We start from the raw sequence: 18315 nt of genomic DNA, 5'->3' as shown, positions 1-18315 counted from the left end.
ATGTGCTTTTTACTGAGGAGCGGCTTCTGTCTGGCCACTCTACCATAAAGGCCTGATTGGTGGAATGCTGTAGAGATGGTTGCCCTTCTGGAAGGTTCTCCCATCCCCGCAGAGGAACTCTGGAGCTCTGTCAGAGTGACCATCGGGTTCTTGGTCACCTCCCTGACCAAATTCCCTTCTCCCGTGAATGCTCAGTTTGGCTGGGCGGCCAGCTCTAGGAAGAGTCTTGGTGGTTACAAACTTCTTCCAATTAAGAATGATGGAGGCAACCGTGTTGTTGGCGACCTTCAATGCTGCAGAATTGTTTTGGTACCCTTCGCCAGATCTATGCCTCAACACGATCCTGTCTCCAGAATGCACCTGAGCTCAATTTCAAGTCTCATAGCAAAGGGTCTGAATACTTATGTAAATAAGGTATTTCTGTTTTAAACTTTTAATACATTTGCAAAAATGTATAAAAACCAGCAGGATGAGGGGACGTTGACCCACTTATTCTGGACATGTCCTAAGTTACATGTTTACTGGGCTCTCATTTTTGATTACTTATCTAGAGCCTTTGATAGAGTTCTAGCCCCAGACCCATTGACCGCTCTGTTTGGTACAGTTGATGGGAATAACCACGAAGGGAAAGCTGTCTCTCTTTGTACTCTATTAGCCAAAAGGCTCATATTGCATTTTGGAAACTGGAGACTGTACCTACCTTTGAAATGTGGTTACGGGATTTAGGGAATGTAATACATATGGAAAAGATTCAATACAATACCTCCAATAGAAGTTCAATGTTTTACAAAATATGGCAGCCGATACTGGATAAATGGTCTAGTCCCGCTTCATAACTGGGTTGACGATCTGCTGCTACTCTGTGCTGTACTCCACTCAATATTTATTTTTGGCTTAACTACACTGCTTGTAATGACTATATGCTGTCTTCCTATACATGTACCACCTAATAGGATTTTGTTTTATTTTGTGTATGTGTGAGTTAAGTTTAGTTTTGTCCTCTAAATTGGCCATCCCATTCAACAGTACAATCAATGTCATTGTTAGTATTGCTGTCTTTTTTATTAGATTTTTTTATTGTTTTATTGTAAAATATTTAATTTTTTAAATTTTTATAAAAACCTGTTTTTGCTTTGTCATTATGGGGTATTGTGTGTAGATAGCTGAGGATTTTTATTTATTTAATTCATTTTAGAATAAGGCTGTAACATAACAAAGTTTGGCAAAATTCAAGGGGTCTGAATACTTTCCAAAGGCACTGTATATGTGTGTGTGTGTGTGTGTGTGTGTGTGTGCACGTGTTTGTGCGTAAGCGTGTTAATTGTCTGATCCGCCTGTTTTATGTATCCGTGACACCTGAGGCACTTTGTCAGTCTGTGCTGTGCATGGCGGAGAAGGAATGGGGATTGTGAAGAGCCTGTGCTGTGCTGGCTGAGTCACTCAGATGAATGGTATACAGGTATACATTACTGCAGGGCTGCCTGCATTTACAATGCAGTTTGTCAGTCTGTTGGGCTGACTGTGAAATGAATAGACCTATCAGAGCTATGTGCATGGTGAGTCACAGCAAAAGAAGAAAGAGAAGTGATTGACCTGATTGGCCAGTAAGTTCACTACTGGGATCACTCTAGTTATGTTGCTTGCCGCTACCGCATTTGCTCTGACTCTTGCGATTGGGAAAGGCACTCTTTCACCTTTTCAATGTACAAACACACTAGCTGAGGAGAGAGAGTGAGATAATATGAATTTGTGTGATCTGAAAAAGGTGTGGGTGATTCAGAGAAAATCAACTTCACGACTAAAAACACTCCCGTGGCAGTTCTAAAACCATTTCCGCCGGAGTGATACAGAGAATCTCAATGAAGCATACAATCATATTCACTGACAAAGAGCTAAAGGGAGATGGGGAAAAATAGATTTCAGACATTTGTTTTGAAAATGACATTTGTATGAAAACCTGTTATTTGAAGAATGTCCATTATGAAGCAGTTTCATGGCGAGTGGATTCACTTCAGAGAGAGAGAGAGAGAGAGAGAGAGAGAGAGAGAGAGAGAGAGAGAGAGAGAGAGAGAGAGAGAGAGAGAGAGAGAGAGAGAGAGAGAGAGAGAGAGAGAGAGAGAGAGAGAGAGAGAGAGAGAGAGAGAGAGAGAGAGAGAGAGAGAGAGAGAGAGAGAGAGAGAGAGAGAGAGAGAGAGAGAGAGAGAGAGAGAGAGAGAGAGAGAGAGAGAGAGAGAGAGAGAGAGAGAGATGAAAGAAGTGAAAGAAGTGAATAATTGGCCATAGTCTGCTGGAGTATCTTTAAGTACAATGTGAGGGAGCTCTGACACACTTGAATCGTAGAACTCTGTATTGAATCCCCTTGGGGTGTTTGGTTCATTCTTACAGAAACTAGCCTAAGCTCCCCTCCAAGTCTTCTATAAACCCATGCGTAGTTTTCTAGTGTTTGGTTTGCAAATGTTGACACAACAATATAACATTTCAACATGTATTTTGTGAGATAAAAGCAATGAGCATGAATAAAAATGTTAATATATGGATGTAATAAACCGTTAGGATCATTTATGGTAGCCTACACAGTACAGTAGAAGTTATGAGGCTAATTTCCTCTTGTTTTGAACTGTATTCCTTTAATAGTGCTACGAGTAGAAAAATCCACCATCTGTTTATCAAATGCTGTGTATGTTCTGCCTGTCCTCACCGACTAATTGACGTGACAACAGTGTTAATAGTCTCTGTAGAGGAGGACGGGGTGGGTGAGAGGCGTCAGATGTGAGGGAGCGGACACTGTAATACACACAGCTCATTAGCTTCTCTTTATTTTTCTCCATCCTTTCTTCTCACGTCTGCAGCGAACCGCTTCTGCTCTTCCTCCTCATTTCAATAAAACCCAACTCCACTCATCATGATCACAGAACACCTCATAAACATTCTCTCACTCTCTCCCTTCCTCTCTGTCTGTTTTTTTATCCCTATTTTAAAGAGAGCAGAGGGAGTCGTGATACTTTCCCCTTGGGAAAATAAAACACGTCTAACTTTCATCGAAACGTGTCTCATTTGAAGAACATATTTCGCAACATGTTGAAAGGAAGCAGGCCAAGCAGACAGGATGTGGAGTATATATTATGGGATGCTAAGGGGATATTTTCTATTTTTTAATCATCTTTGTCACCTGAGCAGAGAGTTAACTCGTTGAATGTGAGAAGTGCTCTGCAAGGCTATGTAAATACCCCCTCAACAGACACATTATATTGCCTCACTGCTCAACACGCCTTTTTACCTCCGTTTGTGTGTGTGTGTGTGTTTTTGTTAATTACCATATCCTTTCATGATGGTCCTGGCAGAGTTTTGATAAGAAACCCCCATTGGCAGAATGAAACAATGTGGATATGTTGGAGGATTGGCCATGCTTTCTTTCTTTCTCTCTTTCTTTCTCTCTTTCTTTCTCTCTCTCTCTCTCTCTCTCTCTCTCTCTCTTCCTCCCACTCTCTGCCACTACTCCCCCCTCTTTCTCTCTATCTCTCCTTCCCTCCCTTCCTCCATAATCCCAGGAACATTGTGTGTTAGCGTGTTGTTCCAGAGTAATCCATTCTAAATGAAGACCAGTAATCATCTCCAGACATCACAGTGATGACTGATGAAGTGATGAAGTGAAATAGAAAGTATTGATGCGTATCGTAACGGGGAACTACAGAAGGAGAAAATATCTAATTCCACACTATGATTATCAGGGCGGTGGTGCTGTGTGATTGACTAATATATGCCTCAATTAGCTTTGCAATGTAATTGACTTGCAGCAGTCTCTCTCCCGGTTTCAGACATACTCCGATATGAACATTCAGATCTGATTATTATCATCTTGTGTATATACTGTAGTTGAAGATGATACAGGAGGCTGGAAATGTCTGGGTTAGCTCTTTCAGAGATAGTCAAAGACTTGACCAAGACCTAAGGCTGGAAACATTGTCAATAATGCACAGGGGAGGGAGGAAGCATACATCACAGTGTGCAGAGTTTATTTAACCCTTTGTGGAGCTTTTTCAGAGACACACAGATTTCAGACGGGGGGGAGGCGAAGACAGACGGGGGAGACGAAGACAGACGGGGGGAGACGAAGACAGACGGGGAGAGGCGATAGTACAGACGGCGGGAGGCGAGGACAGACGTGGGGAGGCGAAGACAGACGGGGGGAGGCGAAGACAGACGGGGGGAGGCGAAGACAGACGGGGGAGGTGAAGACAGACGGGGGGAGGCGAGGACAGACTGGGGGAGGCGAGGACAGACGGGGGGAGGCGAGGACAGACGGGGGGAGGCGAGGACAGACGGGGGGAGGCGAGGACAGACTGGGGGAGGCGAAGACAGACGGGGGAGGCGAGGACAGACGGGGGGGGGGGGCGAGGACAGATGGGGGGAGGAGAGGAGGATAGGACAGAGGGAGTAGAGGAGAGAGGAGGGTGAAAAGAACAGAGGGAGGAGAGGAGGGTGGAGGGGACAGAGGGAGGAAGGAGAGGAGAGGAGGGTGGAGATTAGTGAGGAGAGGACAGAGGGAGGAAGGAGAGGAGAGGAGGGTGGAGATTAGTGAGGAGAGGACAGAGGGAGGAGAGAACAAGACAGCGTTTTGATTATCACGGTGGTGGTAGCAGGGGGGTTCTGATTGGTGTGGTGTAGTAGTAATGTGTCACATCCCATGTCTCTGACAATCATCATATATACCAAGCAGTCATTTGAACTGCTCTCATGTGAAAAGTATAAATGTATAAACAGTACACACTCACATATCAACATGATCAAGTCAATATAATAATTTAATATGAAGAGTGTTTACTTGGCAGATAGTGAGTGAGTGATTTCTTCAGGTCAACTCATATGAATTTAGTTTTTACGACTTAACCAACAAACCAGCAGCAAGCCAAACAGGCAATCCCAGAGTCCACAGGGAGACTAAAAGTTCAAGCACTTAGTCGTTTTTAACAAGAGAAGAACATAATTGTAAAAATTACTCTGAGAGAAAGAGAGATGAATTAAACAGTCAATTTGGAAGCATTGGAGTGCAACTGCTATTGTTATGATATGCTTAGCATTCCATGTTCCACATCATTACGCTTTCTCTCAGCTAGGAGGGTAGGATGTTATTACCAGAGAATTCTAATAGAATTCCATCAGAGGGAGTAATATGTCACCAGAAATCCATGAATAAGCAACATGCTTTAAATGTTTTTTTACGAGTTCAAGGGGATGTTTGGAGTCTATAGCCTCTACTTTCGGCTGTAGTAGTCTCTTTTATTTGAATTTGAAGGGGGGGTGAGGGGAGGGGAGAGGAGAGAATATAGTCATAGTCCCATCTGGTCCACAGGAGCTAAGAGAGGCCCAGGAAGATTCCTCCACTTGCTGTGACCTCACACTATGGATCTAATTACCCTCAGCTGGGTGGAGGGCCTTTCTCTTCTTTGCTCTTCTGTTCTCTTTTCACAGACACTCTACATGTCTTTATCTTCTCTCCCACTCTTCACTCCCTCGCTATGCTTCTTCTCACACACTACAGATCCTCATTTCACCATTCTAATTTCCAATTCACCAATCTCCTTACTTGCTTTTTTGTCAGTCTGCTCTGCCGTTAGACACAGCTGATTAAAGGCTCTGACGAAGTGGAGTTATGTGACTGATGTCACCCGTGTTATTGTGAGAGATGCTCATCGTGTCTCTGTGTTGGGTGAGTGATTAGCCCCTCATTAACATGCTGCCTGCAGTATCCTTTGGTAGTCCATGGACACAGACATCATCATCATCATCATTTTATTACCCACAGACTCATGTTTGGCTTATACTGTCTTGTGTAAGTGTGTGTATTGAGGAAAGGAGAACCTGCTGAGGTAGAGAAAGAAGGTAACATAACAGAGCACACTTGTTGATAATAGTCTACATTTATAAATATATATTTTTATTTAACCTTTATTTAAGTAGGCATGTTAGTTAATAAACAAATTAGGCAGTTTTGGGCAGTCTTGATACAACATTTTGAACAGAAATGCATCAGTCTAATACTTTGCACATACACTGCTGCCATCTAGTGGTCAAAATCTAAATTGCACCTAGGCTGGAGTAATACATTATGGCCTTTCCCTTGCATTTCAAATATGATGGTACAAAAAAAAATACAAAAGAACGGTTGGTTTTTTCTTTGTATGATCTTTTACCAGATCTATTGTGTTATATTCTCCTACATTCCTTTCACATTTCCACAAACTTCAAAGAGTTTCCTTTCAAATGGTACCAAGAATATGCATATCCTTGTTTCAGGGCCTGAACTACAGGCAGTTACGTTTGGGTATGTAATTTTAGGCGAAAATTGAAAAAAAGTGGTGAATCCTTACAATGACCGCCTACCAAAAGGCCTCCTGCGGGGACAGGGGCTGGGATTTTTCCTATTTTGTTGCCTTTCAACCTGGAATTAAAATGGACTTTTGAGGGGTTTGTATCATTTGATTTACACAACACTTTGAAGTTGCAAAATATTTTTTTGTGAAATAAACAAGAAATAAGACAAAAAAACAGAAAACTTGAGCGTGCATAACTATTCACCCCCCCCCAAAGTAAATACTTTTAGAGCTACCTTTTGCAGCAATTACAGCTGCAAGTCTCTTTGTGTTTGTCTCTATAAGCTTGGCACATCTAGCCACTGTGATTTTTGCCCATTCTTCAAGGCAAAACTGCTCCAGGTCCTTCAAGTTGGATGGGTTCCGGTGGTGGACAGCAATCTTTAAGTCATACCACAGATTCTCTTTTTTTTCTTTTCTTTTTTTTACCCCTTTTTCTCCCCATTTTGTGGTATCCAATTGTTGTAGTAGCTACTATCTTGTCTCATTGCTACAACTCCCGTATGGGCTCGGGAGAGACGAAGGCTGAATGTCATGCGTCCTCCGATACACAACCCAACCAGCCGTACTGCTTCTTAACACAGCGTGCATCCAACCAGGAAGCCAGCCGCACCAATGTGTCGGAGGCTACCCCGTGCACCTGGCAACCTTGGCTAGCGCGCACTGCGCCCGGCCCGCCACAGGAGTCGCTGGTGCACGATGAGACAAGGACATCCCTACCGACCAAGCCCTCCCTAACCCGGACGACGCTAGGCCAATTGTGCGTCGCCCCACGGACCTCCCGGTCGCGGCCGGTTACGACAGAGCCTGGGCGCGAACCCAGGGACTCTGATGGCACAGCTGGCGCTGCAGTACAGTGCCACCCGGGAGGCCTTACCACAGATTCTCAATTGGATTGAGGTCTGGGCTTTGACAAGGCTATTCCAAGACATTTAAAAATGTTTCCCCTTAAACCACTCAAGTGTCGCTTTAGCAGTATGCTTAGGGTCATTGTCCTGCTGGAAGGTGAACCTCCGTCCCAGTCTCAAAACCCTGGAAGACTGAAACAGGTTTCCCTCAAGAATTTCCCTCTATTTAGCGCCATCCATCATTCCTTCATGCTGGTGAATGGAAAAACATCCTGCCCCCATCATGCTTCACTGTGGGGATGGTGTTCTCATGGTGATGAGAGGTGTTGGGTTTGCGCCAGATGGCTTAAAGTGGTTCTATGGACAGATACTCCAATCTACGCTGTGGAGCTTTGCAGCTCCTTCAGGGTTATCTTTGGTCTCTTTGTTGCCTCTCTGATTAATTCCCTCCTTGCCAGGTCTGTGAGTTATGGTGGGTGGCCCTCTCTTGGCAGGTTTGTTGTGGTGCCATATTCTTTCCATTATTTAATAATGGATTTAATGGTGCTCTGTGGGATGTTCAAAGTTTCAGATATTTTTTTATAACCCAACCCTGATCTGATCTCGTTGGTGTGCAAAGCTGTCATCAAGGCAAATGGTGGCTACTTTGAATAATCTAAAAATCTTTTTAGATTAGTTTAACACTTGTTTGGTTACTACATGAGTGTTATTTCATAGTTTTGATGTCATGACAAGAGAGACACCACAACACTACATAAAGAGAGACCTAAGATAACAACATAGCATGGCAGCAGCACAACATGGTAGCAACACAAAACAAGCTACAAACATTATTGGGCACAGACAGCAGCACAAAGGACAAAGAAGTTAGAGACAACAATACATCACGCAAAGCAGCCACAAATGTCAGTAAATGTGTAGAGCCATAGTTGTCAACTATCTGGCTTCCCCACTGGCTTTAACAGCCAATATCTCAACACAGTGACAAACACACAGCAAGAGGACTAAGGCTGTCCTGGCTGGTTGTCTCTCTCTATATCTGCCTCTGTTGTTGTTACAGCAGTACTCAACTAACCAGTTGTGAGGGGAAATGGACAGAGGCGTGCTGCCTCCTGCCCGAGCAATGCCAGCAACGTCCCTGTACTGTGTACATACCTGCTAATGTTATTGACATGATACATGGCTCCTGGAGGGCAGAGCAAGCTGGAGGGAAGGCAGGGTATGGATGGAGGAAATATATAAAACTGTACCTGTTACATGCTTTCGTAAACAACAGGTGTAGACTAACAGTGAAACGCTTAGTTACGGGTCCTTTCAAACAATGCAGAGAAAGATCAAAGTAAATAAATAGAAGTAGTGACACAAGGAATAAATAAAAGAGTGAATAACAAAAATAACATGGCTATATACAAGCAGTACCAGTACCGAGTCGATGTGATAAAATGGTCAGGTTTGTTTTCTTTGTGGATTGAGGTCAAAACTGACATGTGGTTTAAGCAATAGTGCTCAGAGGTTCTGAATGCACCCAGGCTACTTGTATCCATGTATACCTGTATACCCCACAAGACATGCCACCAGAGGTCTCTTCACGATCCCAGAGTCCAGAACAGACTATGGGAGGCACACAGTACTACATAGAGCCAGGGCTACATGGAACTCTATTCCACATCAGGTAACTGATGCAAGCGGTAGAATCAGAGTTAAAAAACAGATAACAATACACATTATGGAACAGCAGGGACTGTGAAGAGACACACACACATGCACACACACACATACACATGATAAGACACACACTCTACACACACTTACACATGGATTTTGTATTGTAGATATGTGGTAGTAGAGTAGTGGCCTGAGGGAACACACTTAATGTGTTGTGAAAAGTGTTATGAAAGGTCACGTCATGTTGTATATAACTGCCTTAATGTTCCCATTGACATAATAAATACAAATACAACTGCTGCATAATAATAAACCTCACAGTGTTACTCAGTCTTACTGTAGAAATAGACTTCACAGTGTTACTCAGTCATACTGTAGAAATAGACTTCACAGTGTTACTCAGTCTTACTGTAGAAATAGACTTCACAGTGTTACTCAGTCTTACTGTAGAAATAGACTTCACAGTGTTACTCAGTCATACTGTAGAAATAGACTTCACAGTGTTACTCAGTCATACTGTAGAAATAGACTTCACAGTGTTACTCAGTCATACTGTACAAATAGACTTCACAGTGTTACTCAGTCGTACTGTAGAAATAGACTTCACAGTGTTACTCAGTCATACTGTAGAAATAGACTTCACAGTGTTACTCAGTCATACTGTAGAAATAGACTTCACAGTGTTACTCAGTCATACTGTAGAAATAGACTTCACAGTGTTACTCAGTCATACTGTAGAAATAGACTTCACAGTGTTACTCAGTCATACTGTAGAAATAGACTTCACAGTGTTACTCAGTCGTACTGTAGAAATAGACTTCACAGTGTTACTCAGTCATACTGTAGAAATAGACTTCACAGTGTTACTCAGTCATACTGTAGAAATAGACTTCACAGTGTTACTCAGTCATACTGTCGAATAGACTTCACAGTGTTACTCAGTCATACTGTAGAAATAGACTTCACAGTGTTACTCAGTCGTACTGTAGAAATAGACTTCACAGTGTTACTCAGTCATACTGTCGAATAGACTTCACAGTGTTACTCAGTCATACTGTAGAAATAGACTTCACAGTGTTACTCAGTCATACTGTAGAAATAGACTTCACAGTGTTACTCAGTCATACTGTAGAAATAGACTTCACAGTGTTACTCAGTCATACTGTAGAAATAGACTTCACAGTGTTACTCAGTCGTACTGTAGAAATAGACTTCACAGTGTTACTCAGTCATACTGTACAAATAGACTTCACAGTGTTACTCAGTCGTACTGTAGAAATAGACTTCACAGTGTTACTCAGTCATACTGTACAAATAGACTTCACAGTGTTACTCAGTCGTACTGTAGAAATAGACTTCACAGTGTTACTCAGTCATACTGTAGAAATAGACTTCACAGTGTTACTCAGTCATACTGTAGAAATAGACTTCACAGTGTTACTCAGTCATACTGTAGAAATAGACTTCACAGTGTTACTCAGTCATACTGTAGAAATAGACTTAACAGTGTTACTCAGTCGTACTGTAGAAATAGACTTCACAGTGTTACTCAGTCATACTGTACAAATAGACTTCACAGTGTTACTCAGTCGTACTGTAGAAATAGACTTCACAGTGTTACTCAGTCATACTGTACAAATAGACTTCAGTGTTACTCAGTCGTACTGTAGAAATAGACTTCACAGTGTTACTCAGTCATACTGTACAAATAGACTTCAGTGTTACTCAGTCGTACTGTAGAAATAGACTTCACAGTGTTACTCAGTCATACTGTAGAAATAGACTTCAGTGTTACTCAGTCGTACTGTAGAAATAGACTTCACAGTGTTGCTCAGTCATACTGTAGAAATAGACTTCACAGTGTTACTCAGTCATACTGTAGAAATAGACTTCACAGTGTTACTCAGTCATACTGTAGAAATAGACTTCACAGTGTTACTCAGTCATACTGTAGAAATATACTTCAGTGTTACTCAGTCATACTGTAGAAATAGACTTCACAGTGTTACTCAGTCGTACTGTAGAAATAGACTTCACAGTGTTACTCAGTCGTACTGTAGAAATAGACTTCACAGTGTTACTCAGTCATACTGTAGAAATAGACTTCACAGTGTTACTCAGTCATACTGTAGAAATAGACTTCAGTGTTACTCAGTCATACTGTAGAAATAGACTTCAGTGTTACTCAGTCATACTGTAGAAATAGACTTCACAGTGTTACTCAGTCATACTGTAGAAATAGACTTCAGTGTTACTCAGTCATACTGTAGAAATAGACTTCAGTGTTGCTCAGTCGTACTGTAGAAATAGACTTCACAGTGTTGCTCAGTCATACTGTAGAAATAGACTTCAGTGTTACTCAGTCATACTGTAGAAATAGACTTCACAGTGTTACTCACTCATACTGTACAAATAGACTTCACAGTGTTACTCAGTCATACTGTAGAAATAGACTTCAGTGTTGCTCAGTCATACTGTAGAAATAGACTTCACAGTGTTACTCAGTCATACTGTAGAAATAGACTTCACAGTGTTACTCAGTCATACTGTAGAAATAGACTTCTGTGTTGCTCAGTCGTACTGTAGAAATAGACTTCACAGTGTTGCTCAGTCATACTGTAGAAAGACTTCACAGTGTTACTCACTCATACTGTAGAAATAGACTTCAAATCAAATCAAATTTATTTATATAGCCGTCCGTACATCAGCTGATATCTCAAAGTGCTGTACAGAAACCCAGCCTAAAACCCAAAACAGCCAGCAATGCAGGTGTAGAAGCACGGTGGCTAGGAAAAACTCCCTAGAAAGGCCAAAACCTAGGAAGAAACCTAGAGAGGAACCAGGCTATGAGGGGTGGCCAGTCCTCTTCTGGCTGTGCCGGGTGGAGATTATAACAGAACATGGCCAAGATGTTCAAATGTTCATAAATGACCAGCATGGTCGAATAATAATAAGTTAGAACAGTTGAAACTGGAGCAGCAGCACGGCCAGGTGGACTGGGGACAGTAAGGAGTCATCATGTCAGGTAGTCCTGGGGCATGGTCCTAGGGCTCAGGTCCTCCGAGAGAGAGAAAGAAAGAGAGAAGGAGAGAATTAGAGAACGCACACTAAGATTCACACAGGACACCGAATAGGACAGGAGAAGTACTCCAGATATAACAAACTGACCCTAGCCCCCCGACACATAAACTACTGCAGCATAAATACTGGAGGCTGAGACAGGAGGGGTCAGGAGACACTGTGGCCCCATCCGAGGACACCCCCGGACAGGGCCAAACAGGAAGGATATAACCCCACCCACTTTGCCAAAGCACAGCCCCCACACCACTAGAGGGATATCTTCAACCACCAACTTACCATCCTGAGACAAGGCTGAGTATAGCCCACAAAGACCTCCGCCACGGCACAACCCAAGGGGGGGGGGGGGGGGGGGGGGGGGGGGGGGGGGCAACCCAGACAGGATGACCACATCAGTGAATCAACCCACTCAGGTGACGCACCCCCTCCAGGGACGGCATGAGAGAGCCCCAGTAAGCCAGTGACTCAGCCCCTGTAATAGGGTTAGAGGCAGAGAATCCCAGTGGAAAAAGGGGAACCGGCCAGGCAGAGACAGCAAGGGCGGTTCGTTGCTCCAGAGCCTTTCCGTTCACCCTCCCACTCCTGGGCCAGACTACACTCAATCATATGACCCACTGAAGAGATGAGTCTTCAGTAGAGACTTAAAGGTTGAGACCGAGTTTGCGTCTCTGACATGGGTAGGCAGACCGTTCCATAAAAATGGAGCTCTTTAGGAGAAAGCCCTGCCTCCAGCTGTTTGCTTAGAAATTCTAGGGACAATTAGGAGGCCTGCGTCTTGTGACCGTAGCGTACGTGTAGGTATGTACGGCAGGACCAAATCAGAGAGATAGGTAGGAGCAAGCCCATGTAATGCTTTGTAGGTTAGCAGTAAAACCTTGAAATCAGCCTTTTCTTTGACAGGAAGCCAGTGTAGAGAGGCTAGCACTGGAGTAATATGATCAAATTTTTTGGTTCTAGTCAGGATTCTAGCAGCCGTATTTAGCACTAACTGAAGTTTATTTAGTGCTTTATCCGGGTAGCCGGAAAGTAGAGCATTGCAGTAGTCTAACCTAGAAGTGACAAAAGCATGGATACATTTTTCTGCATCATTTTTGGACAGAAAGTTTCTGATTTTTGCAATGTTACGTAGATGGAAAAAAGCTGTCCTTGAAATGGTCTTGATATGTTCTTCAAAAGAGAGATCAGGGTCCAGAGTAACGCCGAGATCCTTCTCAGTTTTATTTGAGACGACTGTACAACAATTAAGATTAATTGTCAGATTCAACAGAAGATCTCGTTGTTTCTTGGGACCTAGAACAAGCATCTCTGTTTTGTCCGAGTTTAAAAGTAGAAAGTTTGCAGCCATCCACTTCCTTATGTCTGAAACACATTCTTCTAGCAAGGGCAATTTTGGGGCTTCACCATGTTTCATTGAAATGTACAGCTGTGTGTCATCCGCATAGCACTGAAAGTCAACATTATGTTTTCGAATAACATCCCCAAGAGGTAAAATATATAGTGAAAACAATAGTGGTCCTAAAACGGAACCTTGAGGAACACCGAAATTTACAGTTGATTTGTCAGAGGACAAACCATTCACAGAGACAAACTGATATCTTTCCGACAGATAAGCTCTAAACCAGGCCAGAACTTGTCCGTGTAGACCAATTTGGGTTTCCAATCTCTCCAAAAGAATGTGGTGATCGATGGTATCAAAAGCAGCACTAAGGTCTAGGAGCACGAGGACAGATGCAGAGCCTCGATCCGATGCCATTAAAATGCCATTTACCACCTTCACAAGTGCCGTCTCAGTGCTATGATGGGGTCTAAAACCAGACTGAAGCATTTCGTATACATTGTTTGTCTTCAGTCATACTGTAGAAATAGACTTCACTGTGTTACTCAGTCATACTGTAGAAATAGACTTCACAGTGTTACTCAGTCATACTGTAGAAATAGACTTCACAGTGTTGCGAAATAGACTTCACAGTGTTACTGAGTTGTACTATAGAAATAGACTTCACAGTGTTACTCAGTCTTACTGTAGAAATAGACTTCACAGTGTTACTCAGTCATACTGTAGAAATAGACTTCACAGTGTTACTCAGTCATACTGTAGAAAGACTTCACAGTGTTACTCACTCATACTGTACAAATAGACTTCACAGCGTTACTCAGTCATACTGTAGAAATAGACTTCACAGTGTTACTCAGTCTTACTGTAGAAATAGACTTCACAGTGTTACTCAGTCATACTGTAGAAATAGACTTCACAGTGTTACTCAGTCATACTGTAGAAAGACTTCACAGTGTTACTCACTCATACTGTACAAATAGACTTCACAGCGTTACTCAGTCATACTGTAGAAATAGACTTCACAGTGTTACTCAGTCATACTGTAGAAATAGACTTCACAGTGTTACTCAGTCATACTGTAGAAATAGACTTCACAGTGTTACTCAGTCATACTGTAGAAATAGACTTCACAGCATTACTCAGTTATGCTGTAGAAATAGACTTCACAGCATTACTCAGTCATACTGTAGACATAGACTTCACAGCATTACTCAGTCATACTGTAGATGTAAGGATCGTGGCTGGTAGAGATGAGAAGCAGGTACAGGGAGTGAACATTTAATAGCGTCGGACATGGAAAAGGACAGGACAGCGTCTGGACAAGAACACATAACGACATTAATGCTGACACAGGGAACAAATGGGGGAGCAGACAGTTATAGACGGGGCAATCAACAAAGGGAAGGAGTCCATGTGAGTCCAATAAGCGCTGCTGTACATAATGATAGTGACAGGTGTGCATAATGAAGGTCTGCCTGGCGCCCTCGAGCGCCAGAGAGGGAGAGCGGGAGCAGGCGTGACAGTAGAAATAGACTTCACAGTGTTACTCAGTCGTACTGTAGAAATAGACTTCAGTGTTGCTCAGTCGTACTGTAGAAATAGACTTCACAGTGTTACTCAGTCGTACTGTAGAAATAGACTTCACAGTGTTACTCAGTCATACTGTAGAAATAGACTTCACAGTGTTACTCAGTCATCATGTAGAAATAGACTTCACAGTGTTGCTCAGTCATACTGTAGAAATAGACTTCACAGTGTTACTCAGTCGTACTGTAGAAATAGACTTCACAGTGTTACTCAGTCATACTGTAGAAAAAGACTTCAGTGTTACTCAGTCATACCGTCGAATAGACTTCACAGTGTTACTCAGTCATACTGTAGAAATAGACTTCACAGTGTTACTCAGTCATACTGTAGAAATAGACTTCACAGTGTTACTTAGTCATACTGTAGAAATAGACTTCACAGTGTTACTCAGTCATACTGTAGAAATAGACTTCAGTGTTACTCAGTCATACCGTCGAATAGACTTCACAGTGTTACTCAGTCATACTGTAGAAATAGACTTCACAGTGTTACTCAGTCATACTGTAGAAATAGACTTCACAGTGTTACTCAGTCATACTGTAGAAATAGACTTCACAGTGTTACTCAGTCGTACTGTAGAAATAGACTTCAGTGTTACTCAGTCATACCATCGAATAGACTTCACAGTGTTACTCAGTCTTACTGTAGAAATAGACTTCACAGTGTTACTCAGTCATACTGTAGAAATAGACTTCACAGTGTTACTCAGTCATACTGTAGAAATAGACTTCACAGTGTTGCTCAGTCATACTGTAGAAATAGACTTCACAGTGTTACTCAGTCGTACTGTAGAAATAGACTTCACAGTGTTACTCAGTCATACTGTAGAAATACACTTCAGTGTTACTCAGTCATACCGTCGAATAGACTTCACAGTGTTACTCAGTCATACTGTAGAAATAGACTTCACAGTGTTACTCAGTCATACTGTAGAAATAGACTTCACAGTGTTACTCAGTCATACTGTAGAAATAGACTTCACAGTGTTACTCAGTCATACTGTAGAAATAGACTTCACAGCATTACTCAGTTATGCTGTAGAAATAGACTTCACAGCATTACTCAGTCATACTGTAGACATAGACTTCACAGCATTACTCAGTCATACTGTAGATGTAAGGATCGTGGCTGGTAGAGATGAGAAGCAGGTACAGGGAGTGAACATTTAATAGCGTCGGACATGGAAAAGGACAGGACAGCGTCTGGACAAGAACACATAACGACATTAATGCTGACACAGGGAACAAATGGGGGAGCAGACAGTTATAGACGGGGCAATCAACAAAGGGAAGGAGTCCAGGTGAGTCCAATAAGCGCTGCTGTACATAATGATAGTGACAGGTGTGCATAATGAAGGTCTGCCTGGCGCCCTCGAGCGCCAGAGAGGGAGAGCGGGAGCAGGCGTGACAGTAGAAATAGACTTCACAGTGTTACTCAGTCGTACTGTAGAAATAGACTTCAGTGTTGCTCAGTCGTACTGTAGAAATAGACTTCACAGTGTTACTCAGTCGTACTGTAGAAATAGACTTCACAGTGTTACTCAGTCATACTGTAGAAATAGACTTCACAGTGTTACTCAGTCATCATGTAGAAATAGACTTCACAGTGTTGCTCAGTCATACTGTAGAAATAGACTTCACAGTGTTACTCAGTCGTACTGTAGAAATAGACTTCACAGTGTTACTCAGTCATACTGTAGAAATAGACTTCAGTGTTACTCAGTCATACCGTCGAATAGACTTCACAGTGTTACTCAGTCATACTGTAGAAATAGACTTCACAGTGTTACTCAGTCATACTGTAGAAATAGACTTCACAGTGTTACTCAGTCATCATGTAGAAATAGACTTCACAGTGTTGCTCAGTCATACTGTAGAAATAGACTTCACAGTGTTACTCAGTCGTACTGTAGAAATAGACTTCACAGTGTTACTCAGTCATACTGTAGAAATACACTTCAGTGTTACTCAGTCATACCTTCGAATAGACTTCACAGTGTTACTCAGTCATACTGTAGAAATAGACTTCACAGTGTTACTCAGTCATACTGTAGAAATAGACTTCACAGTGTTACTCAGTCATACTGTAGAAATAGACTTCACAGCATTACTCAGTTATGCTGTAGATGTAAGGATCGTGGCTGGTAGAGATGAGAAGCAGGTACAGGGAGTGAACATTTAATAGCGTCGGACATGGAAAAGGACAGGACAGCGTCTGGACAAGAACACATAACGACATTAATGCTGACACAGGGAACAAATGGGGGAGCAGACAGTTATAGACGGGGCAATCAACAAAGGGAAGGAGTCCAGGTGAGTCCAATAAGCGCTGCTGTACATAATGATAGTGACAGGTGTGCATAATGAAGGTCTGCCTGGCGCCCTCGAGCGCCAGAGAGGGAGAGCGGGAGCAGGCGTGACAGTAGAAATAGACTTCACAGTGTTACTCAGTCGTACTGTAGAAATAGACTTCAGTGTTGCTCAGTCGTATTGTAGAAATAGACTTCACAGTGTTACTCAGTCGTACTGTAGAAATAGACTTCACAGTGTTACTCAGTCATCATGTAGAAATAGACTTCACAGTGTTGCTCAGTCATACTGTAGAAATAGACTTCACAGTGTTACTCAGTCGTACTGTAGAAATAGACTTCACAGTGTTACTCAGTCATACTGTAGAAATAGACTTCAGTGTTACTCAGTCATACCGTCGAATAGACTTCACAGTGTTACTCAGTCATACTGTAGAAATAGACTTCACAGTGTTACTCAGTCATACTGTAGAAATAGACTTCACAGTGTTACTCAGTCATACTGTAGAAATAGACTTCACAGTGTTACTCAGTCGTACTGTAGAAATAGACTTCACAGTGTTACTCAGTCATACTGTAGAAATAGACTTCACAGTGTTACTCAGTCATCATGTAGAAATAGACTTCACAGTGTTGCTCAGTCATACTGTAGAAATAGACTTCACAGTGTTACTCAGTCATACTGTAGAAATAGACTTCACAGTGTTACCCAGTCGTACTGTAGAAATAGACTTCAGTGTTACTCAGTCATACCGTCGAATAGACTTCACAGTGTTACTCAGTCATACTGTAGAAATAGACTTCACAGTGTTACTCAGTCATACTGTAGAAATAGACTTCACGGTGTTACTCAGTCATACTGTAGAAATAGACTAAACAGCATTCTCCAGATCACCCTGTAATGTGCTCCAGTCAGCAGACATAATGCCAGAGAATCAGTGGAAATGATGATGATGTTCTTATTGCACTACAGTATCTGATCTCTTCCTCCGAGATACTACTGGCTGCTCCAGCCTCTCGTGCTGCTTTGCCCTCTAACATGAAGAAAGACACTCATTTGAATGGAGAGCAATGTTTCAAGGCACTGTAGTTCTGCGTTGCTGAGTGTCCGGACTCCAGACA

The 18315-nt window shown here is 42.4% G+C and overlaps 1 protein-coding gene across 2 annotated transcripts in view; it reads left to right on the top strand.

The window, feature by feature from the left end:
* The window catches only part of LOC110488159 (ubiquitin-conjugating enzyme E2 E2-like), an 81592-nt gene that overhangs the window by 5654 nt on the left and 57623 nt on the right, over positions 1-18315 (top strand). The window lies entirely within an intron of this gene.

The sequence above is a fragment of the Oncorhynchus mykiss genome, chromosome 32 (genome assembly GCF_013265735.2).
Source record: "Oncorhynchus mykiss isolate Arlee chromosome 32, USDA_OmykA_1.1, whole genome shotgun sequence".
Taxonomy (NCBI): domain Eukaryota; kingdom Metazoa; phylum Chordata; class Actinopteri; order Salmoniformes; family Salmonidae; genus Oncorhynchus; species Oncorhynchus mykiss.
The sequence above is the reverse complement of the archived record's forward strand: the minus strand, read 5'-3'. Positions and strand labels throughout refer to the sequence as shown.